The sequence below is a fragment of the Halyomorpha halys genome, unplaced genomic scaffold (genome assembly GCF_000696795.3).
Source record: "Halyomorpha halys isolate HHAL.00 unplaced genomic scaffold, Hhal_1.1 Scaffold30.1, whole genome shotgun sequence".
In the NCBI taxonomy this organism is placed as follows: domain Eukaryota; kingdom Metazoa; phylum Arthropoda; class Insecta; order Hemiptera; family Pentatomidae; genus Halyomorpha; species Halyomorpha halys.
The window spans coordinates 774698-792731 of NW_027110126.1; the positions used below are offsets into that span (position 1 = coordinate 774698).

An 18034-nucleotide genomic window follows, 5' to 3' on the forward strand; every position below is an offset into this window, starting at 1 on the left:
TGTTGAATTCTTATTCCTTCATGAAAAAAAAGTAAAGGTGTCTTTTAGCAATTTACTGCTAATTTACTTTTTATTTAATTTTTTTACATTTTAAAACTACTTTATTTCCTTATTTCAAAGGAATAAGGATATCAACTCCGCATATCCTGATTTCAGTCTAACATATGAAGCAAAAGTATTACTACGTCGTTGTATAAGTTGTCAATTATTGATAGAAATGTTTTTTTGTTTTTTTTAGTATGCCTTTGAATGCTTGCATACTAGGTAAATATATATTAATTTTGACATTATAGTGATAAAAGAAGGGACTAATCCCCAATTAATCAGCACCCGGAAAACACAAATAAGCAAATTTTTAGAGCTTTTCCAGAATTTAACAGATAAAAATACCTTCGAAAATGATAATTATATACATTTGTTCATTTTACTCTGAAAATAACTTTTGTTTTGAATGCATTTTGAAAGTATTTTTTATATGAATTAATCTTAGTTGTATCATCTTAAGTATTGTGTATTTGTGAAATTTAATCGTATATATTTTCTTTTATTATATATATATATTTTTTTTATTTTAGGTGTTCCTGTCGAATCTGCTTTCCATAAATTTCGTTAAGGTAAGCCAATTCAAAAATAATTGATTCGTTTATATTTCACAATTTTATTTTGGAAAAAGGTAGTTGACCATCTTTGCAACTACCAACAACAATAGAAAATTTAAAAGAACATCATTTAAAGTAGAGTAAATTTGCTAAAATGTAAGCCCTAATAGAGCTATTTACGTTCAATAGTTATCGAGATTTAGCTTTTTAAAAAGCAACATTTCATAAAAATGTATGGAACGTACTGAAATATGAGTAGTTAGTAAATTTATTTTGAGAAATATATAAAGTTGTTCGGACAAATTTTTATTTGCCAAATTTATATTCATACGTGAATATCATAAACCCCTAGGATGAAAAGAGTCATAAACTACTTTATAGTAAGTTAAATTTCCTTTATTTTGTGTGCTGGTAGACATATGTACGTCTTATGGATCTAGAAATATATTTTTTCAAAAATCCAACATTTTATACAAACAACTAGAAATTAACATTTTGTCAGATATCATAAAAACTACTACTCTTACAAAGATTAACATTATTAACTATTTTATAGTAAATTTAACTAGCTGTAATTGGAGTGCTGACAGACATCTGTACGTCCTATGGTTTCTGAAATAAAGTTTTTCATAAATCAAGCTTATTGTCCGAAGAACTATAAATCACTTTATTTTAGCAAATGTCATGAAAACTACTATTCCTACGAAGGTAAAGATCATAAACAACTTTATAGTACGTTAAACTAGCTTTAATTTTGTTGTTAATAGATATCTGTACGCCTCATAGTTCCTGAGATATAGACTTCTCAAAATAAAGTAACGAACTACTGATATTTCAGTACATTTTTATGAAATATTGCTTTTCAAAAGGCTATATCTCGAGAACTATTAGGGCTAATACTTCAGAAAATGTACTCTTATTGAAATAATGTTCTTTTAGATTTTCTAGTGTTGTTGGTAGTTTTTGAGATATAGAGCTCCGAATGAAAAATTAGTGTTTTTTTAAGGTTTTGAAACAGTCGTCATTTTTTATTCCCCCTACCTATACTTGGCAGACTCATCAATTTTGACTAGTAATTACACATAGTTTTCATTAAAGTAATCAAACATTGGGGTGAAGATATCTGCCTTTTTTTCTTACCGGCTCTTGTACTAATAGTATCAGGTATCAAAATAGTAAAAGAAAACTATTTATTGTTAACCAACGTTATTGTCTTGTTTCCATTCAACCTACATGTATACTTCCTTATATTGGTAATAATTATTCTTTTTTATAAATTTTATAAGCATAACTATTGTTTTGTTGATTCTAAAATGTTTGTATCTTTTGTATGTTTTTTAATTTAGTCCTGACAAAGCCCTGGGAATGTGCGAAACGTTGGTTACAATTAATAGTTAGTACAATTAATTTCTATTGCTATTTTGATTCCTTTATTGACCGCCACCCGGACTATCTTCCTACGATTCACAATTTTGTTTTTGTGAAATCATTATTATAATCAAGATATTATATTGGAAAAAATAAACATACTTACAATGTCTTACGGTTAGAGAACAGAGAACCAGTACCTAAATTGCCATGAAAGTGCACAAACTAATTTGTTAATTGATTTCTTTAATATAAAAAGATAGAGCTTCTGTTAATTTAATAATAAATTTAGCGAGTTATAAAGTTTGGTAGTAATACCTTTCCTATTTATTCCTCCTCTGAAGCTTATCAAAACCCTATTCTGTAAGATCGGCCTAAACATAATCCTCCTGCCTACGTCTCGGTTTATCTCTTATACATCTATCTTTTCCTGCGACGACAATCAATGGTCAGATCGTGATCATAAAAAATTTTCGGGTTTGTTCCCCATTAGGGCTAACAGTTTTAGCTTTCAAATTCAACCTTTGCGATGTTATTACTTTAGCTCATTTGCATTTAATCCATGTCTTCCTACTGAGATTTGGTATGTTTTCTATTTATCGTCTAGTTTATTGTGTATGAAGACTAATGGAGAAAAACGACACAGTTTTTCATAAATGTTTAGGATGAGAAATTTCATCTTGGTATTTTTTTTATTCTTTACAATATAAAAAAAACAAAAAAAAAAACTATAGATTCATTGTGCAATGTGGAATCGTTTGGTTTTAAAATATTCAAAAAATAGTATGATAAAATTGGGTGAAGTTTTAAAGTTCCAGTCGGGAAGGTAAAAATTAAATTCTTTATATTTTACAGATCCGTGGTTTGTTATCCACGTTATTAATTGTTGAAATAAAACCCGAATTAGTTGTGATAATTAACCTTAATTACATCGTTTTCCTCAGTATACTTCCCGTTATCTTGTTTTTCCCTGTTACCCATATTCTATAGTGATTTTAAGCCGTTTCGGGTCAAGTATTGAATAGAATATTTGCAATCCTAAACTCTATCAGAAACCGTTATAATTCAGTTGTGGGTGAAAAAAATCGAGTTGCCTCGTTTTTCCCCTGTAGTCTTCATATATTCTGTTCTCTATATTTTACCCAGATATAGGTTTTATGTTCCTGTTCGATCTTGGAAAATTTTAATTCCATATTTGTGACTTATTCCGTTTCTAGTTTCGAGATTGTAGGCCGTATTTAGTTCATATTTATTGTAATTTACTTTTTACTTAATTTGGTAAGAGAGAAAATTAAATAATTTCTCAAAACGTGTTAATTATTATTATTGCACTAAAGTGATGGAAAAGCCTTCCTCACCTGGACACATTTTAGTACAAGAACCCAAGAAGAGAAAAAAGGCAGTTATCTCACCCCAACTTTTGATTACTTTACTGAAAACTATGTATAATTAATAGTCAAAATTGATGGGTCTGCCAATTATAGGTATGGGGAATAAAAAATAGCGGCTTTTTCAAATCGATAAAAAAAAAAAAAATTTTCATTCGGAGCTCTATATCTCAAAAACTACCAATAACACTAGAAAACCTAAGAGAACCTCATTTAAAGAAGAGTAAATTTGCTAAAATGTGAGCCCTAATAGAGTTATTTGCGTTAAGTAGTTATTGTCGGAACAACTATAAACCAATTTATTTTAGCAAATATCATGAAAACTACTATTCTTATGAAGGTGAAGGTCTTAAACGTTTTTATAGTCCATTAAATTAGCTTTAATTTGAGTGCTAATAGACATCTGTACGTCACATAGTTCCTGAGGTATAGATTTCTCAAAATAAATTAACTAACTACTAATCTTTCAGCAGATTTTTAAGAAATTTTTCTTTTTAAAAAGCTATATCTCGAGAACTATTGGACGTAAATAGCTCTATTAGGGCTAATATTTAATCTAATTTACTCTTCTTTAAATAATCTTATCTTGGATTTTCTACTTTTGCTGGTAGTTTTTAAGATATAGTGCTCCGAATGAAAAATTAGTGTTTTTTCAAGGTTTTGAAAAAGCCGCCATTTTTTATTCCCCCTACCTATGCTTGGCAGACTCATCAATTTTGACAAGTAATTATACCTAGTTTTCATTAAAGTAATCGAAAATTGGGGTGAGATAACTGCGTTTTTTCTTCCCGGCTCTTGTACTATTTGGTCCATCGAAACGGGTTCTGAGAGGATACTTACGCTGTAGAGAAATGATATGTTTAAGCTATAAGTTAGGAAGGAAAACTTAAATTATTTGAAAGAAAAGCTACCGTAAATTGTTCTTAAAATTAAAAATTGAGAATGTTTATCTAATTAGGTAAGTTTAAAGAGCAAGGACTTAATTTAGATACATTTATTTATATTAAATTTGAAAATTTATTTCTTATTAGTAATTTACTAATTACTTTTTTAATACACTTTTTTGTTTGAAAATTATTTTTTAAAAAATGGGGGGTACTACTCCCTTTTGGGGTCAACCTATGTACTAGCAACTACGATATATGAAATATGTCTCTATGTATATATGCATTATACATAAATGTAGACAATATTTTTATATTATAATTATTTAGATATTTTATTATAAATAAATTATAACTCTTCGAAAGAAATTAATTAACTACATTTTGTAAAAATAACCTTTTATTTTTCTATGTAATTTACACTACCATATTGATTTTTCAGTAAGTTCAGCCCTAGGAAGGGTGTAGTAATTTTAATAATAAAATCAAATAGTATTAATCTAAAGAAAAAACAAATGTTCATTTTATAATATAAGTGAAGGAGTTCTGAACTTGAGGAGAACGGTTTGTTCAAGGTCACCAGCCTGAAAGCTGTTAGATTTCGATGACAGTGAGCACGTATCAGCAGTTGATACACTTATCATTTTTAGTTTGGAAATCTTATTTATATAATATAGTTTGAAAATTCCAATTCCTACTAAATGTTATTATAAAAAGAAATTATTGTAATTTTATATATAGTGACATCAATTTACATTTTCTAATTTAATAAAAAATCATAGAGTAGAGGTATGTTTGTATGGCCTTATTCATATCCTGTTATTTACACATATTTATGTCTATATATCATAATTAATTATATTATTATGAAAAAAAAAAAAATACCTCAAGAATGCTTTTGGAAGAATAAGTAACTCAACTAGTGGTATTAAAACTCGTTATAAGGTTGAATATTATTTCTCCTCTTGGCTCAGATTAGTTTAATCTAAACCTGGTTTTGTACGCCAGCTAGCACAAATGATGTTAGATAACATCTCTTTAAACTGACGTTGAACAGTAATTATTTTATTAAAAAGTTAAATAGTTGATTTCCTAGAATGGTGAAGTATAAATATAAATAATAATAATAACTATTGCTAAAACTAAAAATGTGTGAGTGATTTACCAATAATAATAAAAATTAAATAGAAAAAATTAAATAATTTTATTAAGATAACAATTTTTTCTATTTTTCTGTTGGAAAGTAAAAAAAAAAAAGTAATATGGAAGATCAAATGAAATTAATAACTAACTATTTAGTGATAACCAACGTTTTGACGCACATTTAGGGTCACATTAGGGATAAATTAAGTAGGTGTAATATCATAATATAAACGGATTCAATTAAATAACAATAAGTAGATAGAGTAAGTAAATAAAATAAAGTAGTTGTAGTTTATCTTTTCAAGTAGACTTTTAAAGTTGGTTATTTTTCATATATGTACTCATCAAGTTAGCAATTTTCTATCTTATCTTTTTCCATCTTTATCTTTCTCTGTATTATTTGTCATCCCGTTGTAATTTTACAATATTTCCTTTGGCGTTAATATATATTCTTGTTCTGTTAGACTGTATCTGTTATTACTTCAGCAGTACATTTTTTATTATTTAAAATGACCATTATTATAAATGCTTTTATTTCATTGTATTTATTTTTTAATTTCGAAATTGTAACTTACTGTTTTTGTATATTCATATAATTTTCTATGCAGGTATCATCGTATACTCCTGCATTAGTTCTACATTATTTACTTAGAACTGATGAAGACTTGCATTTAGAGTAGACAATTATTAAATTAATAATTCTTCTATAAATTTTTTTTTTTTTTGTTGGCTCTACAGACCTCGTAGATCTTTTGCTGCCCGAACCAGCCTTCTACACGCTTGCCTATCTTGGCCTACTGCTTTCCAGTTTTACTATGTAGCTTTTTCGCATCTTTGCTGATTCTGTCTATCCATCTGGTTTTTGGCCTCCCTCATGGACTCTGGCCTACTATCTTCGGATTCTTTGATGTGTAAAGCCACATGTCCCGCCCATCTTAACCTCCTTGTGTTCATAACGTGAAATATTGATTAACCAGTCTGCAATAAGTTCACTATTAGTTCTTCTCATCCATGTGTTTCAATAAATAATGTTTTACTTAATTAATAAATAATTTTGAGATCCTTTATGACCTCCACTTGAGGCCATTTTATCCTTATAGTTATTATCCTTATGGTATTAATAAAAACTTGCGTTTAATTTATAACCCCAACATGTTTTCGTTCAAAGATTTTACTCTCAAGCTATTACGTTAGAACTAGTTTTTGTCCAGATAATTGTGTAGTGACCATGTTAACTCTATGAATTTACTAAGTCAAATAAGTTTCGAAATTGATTTATAGTTTTCTTTTAACATTCTATGAGGTGAAATGCATCAACTGCTATGTAACATGCTGTGTAGTGTAAGCAAGTAGGTTTTTTTTAGGGTGTGATAGACAGTTATGGACGAGTTACGTTAGTCACATTTTTGTTTCTCCTCGTTTAGAACCATATTGACAGAAATTTCCATAAATGGCAATATTGGTGGTACGAAACTCATCTTCCAAAATGTTTTATTTAAAATCAATCCTAATATTCTGTTTGTAATTATTCAGATATGCATATTTGTTCTAATTCAGATATTTCTAATTTCACAACATGCACGATGTTCAATGTTCGAATATAAACAGTTATTTTGTTCTGTTCGATTAAAAAAAAAAAGTTTTGTAAAAAAAATAATTCTGTCCTATAAACCTGTCTTTGTGTTGTATAAAGTTTTTTTTTTCAAGGGCCAATCCATTTTTTTTTTACTTTATATTTGTTTTTATTTGAGGTAGGAGTCCACATTACCCTTTACATAAGTCTACAATCCAACTTTGATTTATTTTATTTGATAGAAAATTACGATCCTTAATACGAAAATTACGAACTTAATACCGAACGGATCCCTAAAGTGTTCCCTAAACTACTGAACCGACGGGTAAACGTCTGAGGTGTAGACCGAAACGTAGATGGGAAGATTTTAGAGAACGATTGGTGGTTCAGTATCGAACCTTCGAGTTCCTTAAGCTTTTATTATTATTGAATATCACATAGTATTTGGTATTGAAAATTTTACTTAACCACTATTCAGAGTATTTGCGAGGTCTATAAAAATTTGAAAAGGAGTCGCAAAAGTTAACAATAAATTGATTAAAGTATATTCATCGATTTTTTCCGATATCTTAGATATAAGTACATGAGCTCTTAGAACTTCGTTCTTTTATTGTGTACTTCTTTAGGTGTTTGTGTAATCTATGTGTATCTTTTCCTCATATAACTATTTCCATGTCTTAATTTTTTTCCAATTAAGTGATTACTTTAAAGAGGCCTTTATACGGTCAGTCAGATTGATGATCATCATTCAAAAGACTTGATCATTCAAATAACTGACTTGAATCAGGAAGATGAGTACATAATCAGTCCTGCATACTTCAAAATAAGATATCAGATAGTAAGTATATTGTGTAAAGTCAGTTTCGATTCTTGACTAACGCAAAGCTGGTTCGGCCATTTTCCTGTAAGAATAAAGTGAAGTAAGCACTTATAGTCTATCCACTTCAAATTTTGAATGGTCGGATTTCAAAATGTTATCGCTTATCCATCAGTATTGGACGATTGATCATATTTTGTTTTACTGTCATTCCGAATGAGTGTGTTGAAGTCGCTCATGTCCTGTTTCGTCAATCAGATATGATTAAATTAAATTCAAACCACGCAGAATGTATTAAACAATTCTATAATTCTTTTTCGAGCAATCTTAAACATTTTTTTATTATATTAATCTATTTTACACCATTTTTTTCTTATCTACTTTTGAATCGTCATCTCCCTGTTACCCAGGTAATTTTTCTACTGGAAATATTTTTTAATGTTTTTAAAAATATTTCTTCAACGATCCAATTACTCATCTGTAGAAATCGGTTATTAACGCCTTTTTAAGAAGCAATTCTGACACTTTGAACGAAGACTACAACATATTTAGACATTAACTCATATGAGATGTAGCAAATACTATACGCTATACCTCTATTCAGAAAATTCATAGATTTTTTTTAAGTACTTGTTGCTGTTGTTAATTATTCATCTTTTGTTTTTTCCATTATTAGGAATTCCCTCTAATGCTTTCATTGTTGTTATGTTTAGAATGTAAATAAATATACTTTGCCACTTATTCTTGGCCTTACTTGTACTATTTTTAGTTTTAATTGTACCTTCGTTTGAAAACTGGTCTCATAAATAAGTATCGTCCCGTTATGCAATGTCAGAGAACAGAGCTAAGAGAAATGGCATCAGCATAAAAATTGCCGCCTGGGCGCGATTTTATTCTGAATAATTTTAGTTTTTTTTACTATAAATCGTTTTTAATGTTAGTAGATTTTAAATTAGCTTTTAGCTTTCTGTTAAACTGTTATTCAGAATACTACGGTTATTGGATGAAACTAACACATTTTTTTTTGTTATTATTTTAACATTGACCTATTCTGTAGATTCACTTAGTTATCACGAGGTAGAGGAATGTCTATAAAAAATAATTAAATAACATTCAATTGATTTTTTTAAAGAAATTCTTTTAGCTCTTTTTAATTATTACTTGATAAATTAAATTTTTAATTTATGTAAATTCAAATAACAGCCAGAAACATCGACCCTTAAAGAAGTTTATAAGGGGTTTTTAGACAGAGATTAAAATTTATATATATAAATGTTGACTCTTCAAATAATTTAATATTGAATTACCTTACGAATTTTTTTTTTTATATCGACTTATTTTTGTTGCTAGTTTAATGGCTTTGTTGTTATGTTAGACGGATATTTTTTGTAGTTAAAAAATAATAAGTGTTTAAGAGGAATTTCTAATGTATATAACTTTTCTCTGACCATTCGTCCTTTATTCTCACAAGCTTGGAACGATTACTGATGCCGAGAATAATGTATTGAGATAAGTCTACTGTTGTTCCAAAGATAAGATATCAACGTCACTCGCTATAATTCTTCCCATTTATTTATCTTGTCTATTCTTCTTAAATATTTAAAACTTTTGGTCTCTGCTAAATACGATTCATTTGGACGTGTAATGTAAAAAAATTATTTGATATCGTTATAAATTTCGTTCAATAAAATTCAAAAATTAAAATTAAGGAATAAGTGTTATGAAAAAAAAATTGAACGAACAGGTCCAAAATTATAAGTGATTTTTTTTTTTTTAAATTCCTATTTGGTTCAAACGAATAAAAATATTTTTTGGGTTAATATAATACTAATTTTGGAAATATAGCAGTAGATTTGTTAGTTACATAAGAATGTTTAAACGATATTTGGTGCACAATTAAGTACATGTTACTCGTAAGTATGGATGATTTCTATTTTTTTTATTTCTATCAAGTAAATTTGGTTTTATATAATAATAATAATAATAAGTCTGAAGTACTTACTGGTGGGCTTACTAATTTATTTTTTATAAAAAATCCCGAAAGCTGTTTCTGTTTTTTTTTTTTATTAGCCTTGAAATATGAAACTTTAGATTTTACTAATAGAATTTAAAAGGAAACTATTCTCAAAATTTTGAAATATAAACATTTCAAGCATATGTGTGTTTATAATTTAATTATATATTATTTTTAATGATTTATTATTCCTTTTATTATTATTAAATCTACAAATTAAATGATTTAATAATTTACTCATGTAACCTGATAAAGCATTTGCAGTAACTTGTAAGTATATTAATGTACCATATATACAAGAATTACATTCATGATTACTTTATTTTGAATATTTTTATAATTAGATATTATTTTATAATCATGTAAGTTTTACTAAAGATTATTTTGCTGACTGGGTGTTTACTTATCACTCATTCCAAAAATTTGAACAATCTATTTTACTTTTAGGCTTAATAAAATTTAAAAGAAAACTTTTGAAAAATTCGATATTTTAAAATGTCAATGAATTTTGGATTTTATAAAAATAGATATTAATAAATCCTATAATAATTAGTTATTTATAGTTCTTTGGTAGCTCTAATTGTTTGACTAATTTAAATTTTTCTATTTATTCGTTATACTTTCAAACTATCATCGATTAATCATTTTCAAGAAGGGAAGATGACATTTTAGTTTTTTTCACTATCATGCTCTTATGTTGTTTTGTTAGGTTTATATCTGTTGTCTCTCCTATTAATTTTTTACTTGTGAAAACTTTAACTTTAACCATGCACTTACTTTAGGAGCGGATATAATTCTACTAAAAATTTCGGTAATGTTTCTATGCATATCGATAAAAACCTCTTAAATTTTATTCTCTTGATTGTATTATTCTGAATTCTTTTTAAATGTGTTGCAGTGACAATTACAACTATTGAGTCATAAATTACGTAGTTTTAAGAAATTACGTCAGTGTAATTGCTTTTTTTTATATCTATTTTTGTGTTTTGAAAACTCATTTAACATTAAAAACTAATTCGTTACTATTTATTTTCATTTGTGATATTCAAGATCATATTTTTTTTATGCTGTGTCTGAATCGCGTTGAGCTGTATACAAGGTCGTTTCGATTTTAATGCTTTAGTTCATATATTTTTTAATTGAAACAATTTTTTTTTAAATGTATCCTTGTAAGTGATCATATACAAATAATATATATTTTACAATGATTTTGATTTTTTTTATTCCTAAATCTAGAAAACTTGAGGAGGGATGTTAAAACCGTAAATATTATAAACATCTAAAACGAAATTAATAAACATCTTTATTTATGTTTTGCCTGAAACTTTAAAATTTTGTAATATGAAAAAAAATTAAGAAGTAATTATTATTTATTCATTAAATTATAGCAGTGATTTTACGTGACCTATTAACTTTCTCAGGTATAGGCTCAGTATTGTGAATAAAAATTTATGAATAAAATATGGGAAAAGGAGTATTATAGACAATTAAAACCGGGAGTTAAGGAATCAAGCCAGGGAGTGACGTATGGCCAACCACCAAGACCGTTCTGCAGATTATGCCAACTTCCAAGATGGCGGCGACGGATACGCTTGGTCTAGCCTCTAGGGATGTTCATTCTTACAGTTTTCAATTAATTCTTTTCAATTAGGGGTGCATGTATGGTTCAATATACTATGGAAAATTACATATCGTTTTGGATCTATTGTTTTAAGACATTAAGAATATTCTCGTTTATAACTTCAGACATTCTTTTATTCTATAATTGAATTATCTTATTTTTCAATCTTCCTCGGGTTTAATTGATAATTCATTAAGTTGTATATTTGTAACTATTTATTTATTTATTTTTAATTTATACAGTCTCTAGTTCAATTGAATTCGTTTTAAAGTTTCCTTTTCAACATTCCATAAAACGTGTTTAAAAAATTGAATTTTTTTTTTCCTTTTGGAATATTTCTTTGTCATGGTTACTTTCAATTATGATATTGCTTTACTAGGTTCATTAAATTAATACTTTTAATTATTCATTTTAAACTACTCATCTCAGAACCGTGTGACGTCTTGTCACCTATTATTAGACTTCGGGTATGTTCGGTTGTCCCCGCCTCAATAAGCTCAGCTGAACTCTCAGTGTGCCTGCTGGCAACGTCGTGAGTGGTTGTGTTTGTGCGTGTGTTCGTGTCTAGGGTGTGTTAGGAATCTCTCAGTTACGTTTTGTGTCTACTATTTTTTCAGTTTCATCGGAATAATAATATAATGGTATGATGGTTTATTTAATTTTTAAATTTGATTATTAATAATTAAAATTTATATTTTTAGTATAAATTTGAAGTTTTAGCTCCTTGAAATAAGTTCCTCTAGCTAACAAAGGCAATACTGACAAATATTTTTTTTTTCTTTTATTATTTTGAGCGATTATATTTTTAACTTTAATAAATTTGAGCATTGATTTTTTTTTAATTTATTGCATTTTACACATTATTCATATTTTCCCATGGACTCAAATCTGTTAGTATTGTCATTATTAAGAACTTTATGATTAGATTAACTAATAGTACTTTTTAATAATTTTTATTGAATTCTCATTATTCATGGATTGATTTTAAATATTATTTTTCTTATTAGGTATTTTTGATATACAAGCGTATGTGTATTTATATTTTAATTAGATATTACTTTCAATCATGCAAAGGATTAGTAAGTTAATAGTCATAATTTTTAATGATTTATTAAATAATTATTCTTTTTATTATTATTATTAAATATACAAATTCTATGATTTAATTATTTACTCATATAATCTTTTGCAGTAATTTGTAAGTATATAAATATATATTTATATACATACATATTTACATTCATGATTGCTTTGATACATTGATTAATTTGACTATTTATATAAATAGATATTGTTTTATAATCATGTAAGTTTCACTAAAAATTATTTTGCTGACTGGTTTGGGTGGGTGGTTGTTTATCACTCATTATAAAAGTTTGAACGGCCATTTTTTTTCGTTATGTACTTTTCTTTATAATTTGATTATTTATTGTCTATATTAATATTTTTCTTATTGGATTTATAACTTTCGCAGTGCTATGTAATAGGTAATAACAAATACTATGTAATAGGTAATAACAAATAAATTATTTGTGAAGAATATTGTCAAGGTGAATCATTTAATTATTAATTATTGATTCTATGCAGTCTGTTGATAGAAATAAGGATTAAATTCCTCCAATAATAAAACTTAATTATAGAAGTATTCACTCACTAATCAATATAGATACATGCTTGCTTCTGGAAAAGTAGAAAATTGGGTGTTACATTATTTACATTGGTGGTTCTTTATTCTCAGATTGTTCGCAACTTTCTTGGGGAGTCTACTATTTGTTTTCTCCCTTATCCTTAAATAATTAAATAAAGCAAAATATTCTAATGTAATTTACTTAATTAATTATTGCGCATTTCGAAATTTATATTAATACTTGTGACGATACTTATTACTTTTTATTCAAATGTCAATCTACCCTTTTATAATTTTTCTTTTTGTATTCAACAATTGTTGATTGGTTATTCCTTGTTAGTTTCTAAAAAAAAAATTGAAACTCGAATTATTGATTTTTTTAAAATACGTTATTCGTTATTATATTTATATTGTTTATAATATATTTAATAGAAAAATATATTAAAAACGAAATTTTTAATTTATTCATTGTCATGAATGTTCATACAGTTAAATAAATTTTGAATTTTACTAGTTGAATTCTAAGCAGTTAACAATTATTTTTTCTTTGCTTTATTTGAAAAGGTACATGTAATAAATTCTAAAAATTGGAAATTTTTATGATTAAAATGTTCTGGAAACAGATAATTTTGATTTACCTATTTGAATTTCAACTCCTTGTCTGTTCCATTTTCTGTATTCAAATTGAAAAAAAAAAAAAAGCAAAGCTAACTGATTATAATATTAAACTTCATAATTTTTTTAAATAACGCAAAAAAATATTGTTCAATAATACTTTCTCATCTAATTTTTATACTAGATTCATGGAAGTTTTTTTACTTGCAAATCGTATATTTATAATAGAAATTAAAGCTTTATTGAAAAATATTCGTTTTTTTTTTTAGTTTAAAAACTAATGTATTATTACTTTCCTGTGCATTAAATTATCAAATAACTTTACGTTAAATTGCTTGATCATATTATATATGATATATGAAAGAAGGACCTTTGATTTTATCTTAAAACTATATTGTTTTATTATTTTTTTCAATATAAATTGATTTTTGTATTAATAAATTCTGTTGTTATGCCGGTATTCTTCCAAATAATAGATATGTATGTATAATATATATTTGTGCGAAAAATATTATTTATTTGAAGACAAATTTGGATTTACCTCCTGGCTGTAGTTGGAGAATCGACACCCTCTCTGGAGGGGTGGGTAACAAATGCAGTGTTGCCAACTTGTGCGCTGTTTGTACCTAACGCTGGTCAACTAAGTACCTAGGCCCAGACTGACCTGGAGACAAACTTTTGCCTGGCTATTAGTAGCTGTTCTTGCTGAGTTGCCAAATATCTAATGTATAGTTTAGAAATTATAATTTAAGAAAAAAATTGAGATAGTCAATATATTACAAAAAAACAACTTAATTCATATTATAATATATCTAAATTATTATGTTTATTCTGAATTCAGTGGTACTTTCTTTTTGTTTTGCATTGTCCCTTAAAGCCATGCTTACAGTTCAGGAATTGGCTCTTGGGGTGGTATAATGTCCCAATTTACTGAAGGTCTACGTTTCCTGAAATTTTACCCATTTCCTAAGCATTTTTGAAAACCTGATCTCTCTAAATAGGATTTATTATGAATTTCAATTGTAAAAAGTTCTTTAAATAATATTTTATCATCATTTTTGCTGTGTAAAGTAGTTTCTCAGATTCTCAACTCCTGAAATTATTGGAAGAAAAATCCTCCTATCCCTCTGTCCCAGGACTTAGTCGTCAGGTAAATTTGCATTTTACTGCAGTGGTAAGTTGTCTGAAGGATGACCACGTGTTCCTTCCAATGTCTTGTGGGCGAGGAACGACTACAGTTGTTATAATGTCCTCGAGTTTCATATTTTCTGAGTATGTTGCCCATCATTTAAAATCTTAAAATCGTGTATTGATTGAAACAAATATGGAATTGTCATGTTAGAAAAAATGTTTGTTGTATTGAATTCTGTAGCTGTTTTTTGTATTTATTTTCTTGTTTCCAGGAGTGTTGTATTGACTTAGGGTACATAAAATATCCTGCTCATTTATATTCTTATCTGTATTTTATCTTTTCTATATTAATTTTTGTTAAGAGAATTTGATTATCTCTACAAAAAATATTAATAATTTTATTTGTTACTTTTAGTTGTATAACATTTACCTTGTAAATATCCTCCTGATTTTGTTTTTTCTTATTGATTTTGTTTTAATTTATCTTATCATCTATTTTAATGTTTGTTTACTGAATTAAATTACTTTAAAAATTTTTGTTGAAATTTCTATAAATATTTTTTACAATTAGGTTTAATATACCAATATGAGTATCCCTTAATCTGAGGAATTAATTTTTAATATGATACACAAAAGTTTAGTTATTTCGGGAAAACTAATTTTTTCAATAAAAAGAAGAAAAAAAATATGCTTGTATAAACTTTGGGGCCTAGCCCATATGACCATATGTTTGCCACTTGGCGCAAAAACACAGCTACATACATTTGGTAAACATAGTAAGAAAGAGCGGTATCCACGTGCTTGTGTATTTCTGTGAAGCATGATACGACTTTGATTTGGCCATTGTCATAGATGAATAATATTTTTATTATAAAAAGAAATAAAAGAGAACGTAAAAATAAGGAATTAAAATGGTAGACATTAAAAATTCATAGAAACTCTAGATAACTTGTTATAATATTTATTTTTGCTACTATCAGATACATCTTTATATAATTACGCAGATTTATGTATATATATATTGTAAATGTTAATGCTATTTTAAATTTTATATCTATCTTTTCCATACAAGTATTTAGTATTGAGTTCCGAAAGTAAAGAAAAAAAATTTATTTTATTTAATCACAAAATTACACAAAGTTTACCTCATCCACAGCCTTAAACATGTGGAAACTGGCTATAGTTTGGCAAATATGTAGACGTAATGGTTTAAAAGAATCAGCAAACAATTTTTATTGGATTAATAAGATTGGTTTGGTACGTCTATTTGCAGGCTAGTGAATTTTAAGGGTGTATCAGGTAGTTATCGCCTGTAGTTCTCCTTATCATAACTTTTGTTTACTTTTTTTTATCTTATTTGTATTCAAGTATAATAGTCATAATTCAAACGCAATTGATATTAAATCTGAAGCCCAAAAATTTAATTATTATTATATTTATTTTATGAAAAAGGCGTTGTTACTTGTAAAAATATTATATCATTAATTCTTGTAATGATGCATGTCCTTTTAAAAGGATTTTAATAGAAAATATTTTTTATTTTATTGTATTTTTATTATTACAAAAAAAAAAATTAATATTATCTAGATATTTTTAAAATGAATCTCTTTTACTAAATTGTTGGGTAATCTACCATTACTTATTTGGTCATTTTGATGTGACAATCAATTTTTAAAATATAATTTATAACTACGTCATCAGTCCTATGTTCTTTGCTTCAAGGATCAAGACTGTTATTTCTATTTAGAAAGTAGTTGAATAATAACTTTTTGCAATAAAAGAGTTTAATGAAAAGGTTTTAATGAGAAAGTATGAAATAAAAGTTTTAGCTCCTCTTTATAGAATGAAATTAAAGTTTCAACTCAATATAGATTTCAATAGTATACCGAAGAATATTTTCTATGTTACTTAATCTAGTACTAGAATACGTTATTGAAAATGTGATGCGTACCAAAAAGGGTTTAACTTTAGGTGGTAAAGCACTCATGCTTGGATCTATTTTATGGGGTGAGCAAGAGGAAACTGTTGAACTAAAAACAACTACGTTGATAAAATTTATTAAAGAAAAGTCTCGAAATAAACGCTATTGAGAAAAAATATATGGTTAGTATTAGAAACGGAAAAGCAATTTGATAAATAAAGAAGGTAATACATTTGAACATGTAGAGAGGTTTAAGTATACGTATATATACTTCCTACAGTTCTTTATGATTGCAAAACGTTGCTTCAAACATGAAAAGAACAGCTGCTTAAGGTTTTTGAAGATAAAGTATAAACCTTAATAAATTGTTTCAAAATTTGTTAATTAGCCTAAGTGATATATTTTTCATTTAAACTAACAAATATATATTTGTGTATTTATGTTTATATGTATATGTACATTATACATCAAGATAAATAAATTAACTGTCATGTGATAAAAATATTAAAAGTAATGTTTAATTTTTAGGTATGTGAGATACTTCTTAATCTAATTTTTAATATCTGCTCCTTGCCGATAGTTTCATTTCCTTTTATTTCGGTTATTTTTTTTTTATATTTATTCCGAATTCTTTTTGTAATTAAAGTAGTTTATATTGAAAGTAGTAATCGACAAGGTCCATGTTTGCCTCAATGGAACACACCAGCCTGTGGATATGGACGTTCGTTACTTTCTTTGTTAGCCTTGTAACATTTATAGGTAAATTGAATTTGCGGCAAGTAGCCAACTTGTGGATCCGGCTTAAGAGTCGGGATGGAAAACAGTTTGCGAACAATTTTATAAGCCAAATAACACTAGTTAAATACTTCAATCTGGTTCATACAGTTTAATCAATTTGGCATCATATAATTGATCTCACTAAGATTACTCCTTATCTTAGCTCTTATTTACTTTTTATCTCAATTGTATCAAGTTTAATTATCAAAATTTATTTTTCATTCAATCTAATTATATTGATTTTAAATTATTTTTAATATACTCGCAGTAATTTAGAGGCGATTGAGACATTTTATCTATTAAAATCTAATTCAGTTAACACATTTATATGTTACAGGATTATTGATTATTTATTATATACATAAAAAATTGGAATTTTTTTTTATAGAACATCCCCCTCCTCCCCCCCCCCCAAAAAAGTTCGGAGTAATCTATAAAAAAAACTGGCCCAAAGCTATAATTTATACCTCGTAAATTTTCAAAAATTATTATCTAATATGTTTCAGAATTCTAGTAATAAATTGTTTCGTCTTGAGCGTATCCATTTAAAATATAT

The 18034-nt window shown here is 26.8% G+C and overlaps 1 protein-coding gene across 4 annotated transcripts in view; it reads left to right on the forward strand.

Annotated features, from left to right (window-relative positions):
• LOC106684681 (uncharacterized) overlaps nucleotides 1-18034 on the forward strand; it is a 188480-nt gene that overhangs the window by 44750 nt on the left and 125696 nt on the right. For 3 of the 4 annotated variants that reach the window (XM_067048196.1, XM_014426930.3, XM_014426937.3), the window contains one exon: nucleotides 576-614. The gene's annotated coding sequence lies outside the window, so the exon portion shown is untranslated. Of the gene's footprint in view, nucleotides 1-575; nucleotides 615-11917; nucleotides 12049-18034 lie in introns of those variants that run through there. The other variant, XM_014426942.3, reaches the window with a different exon arrangement.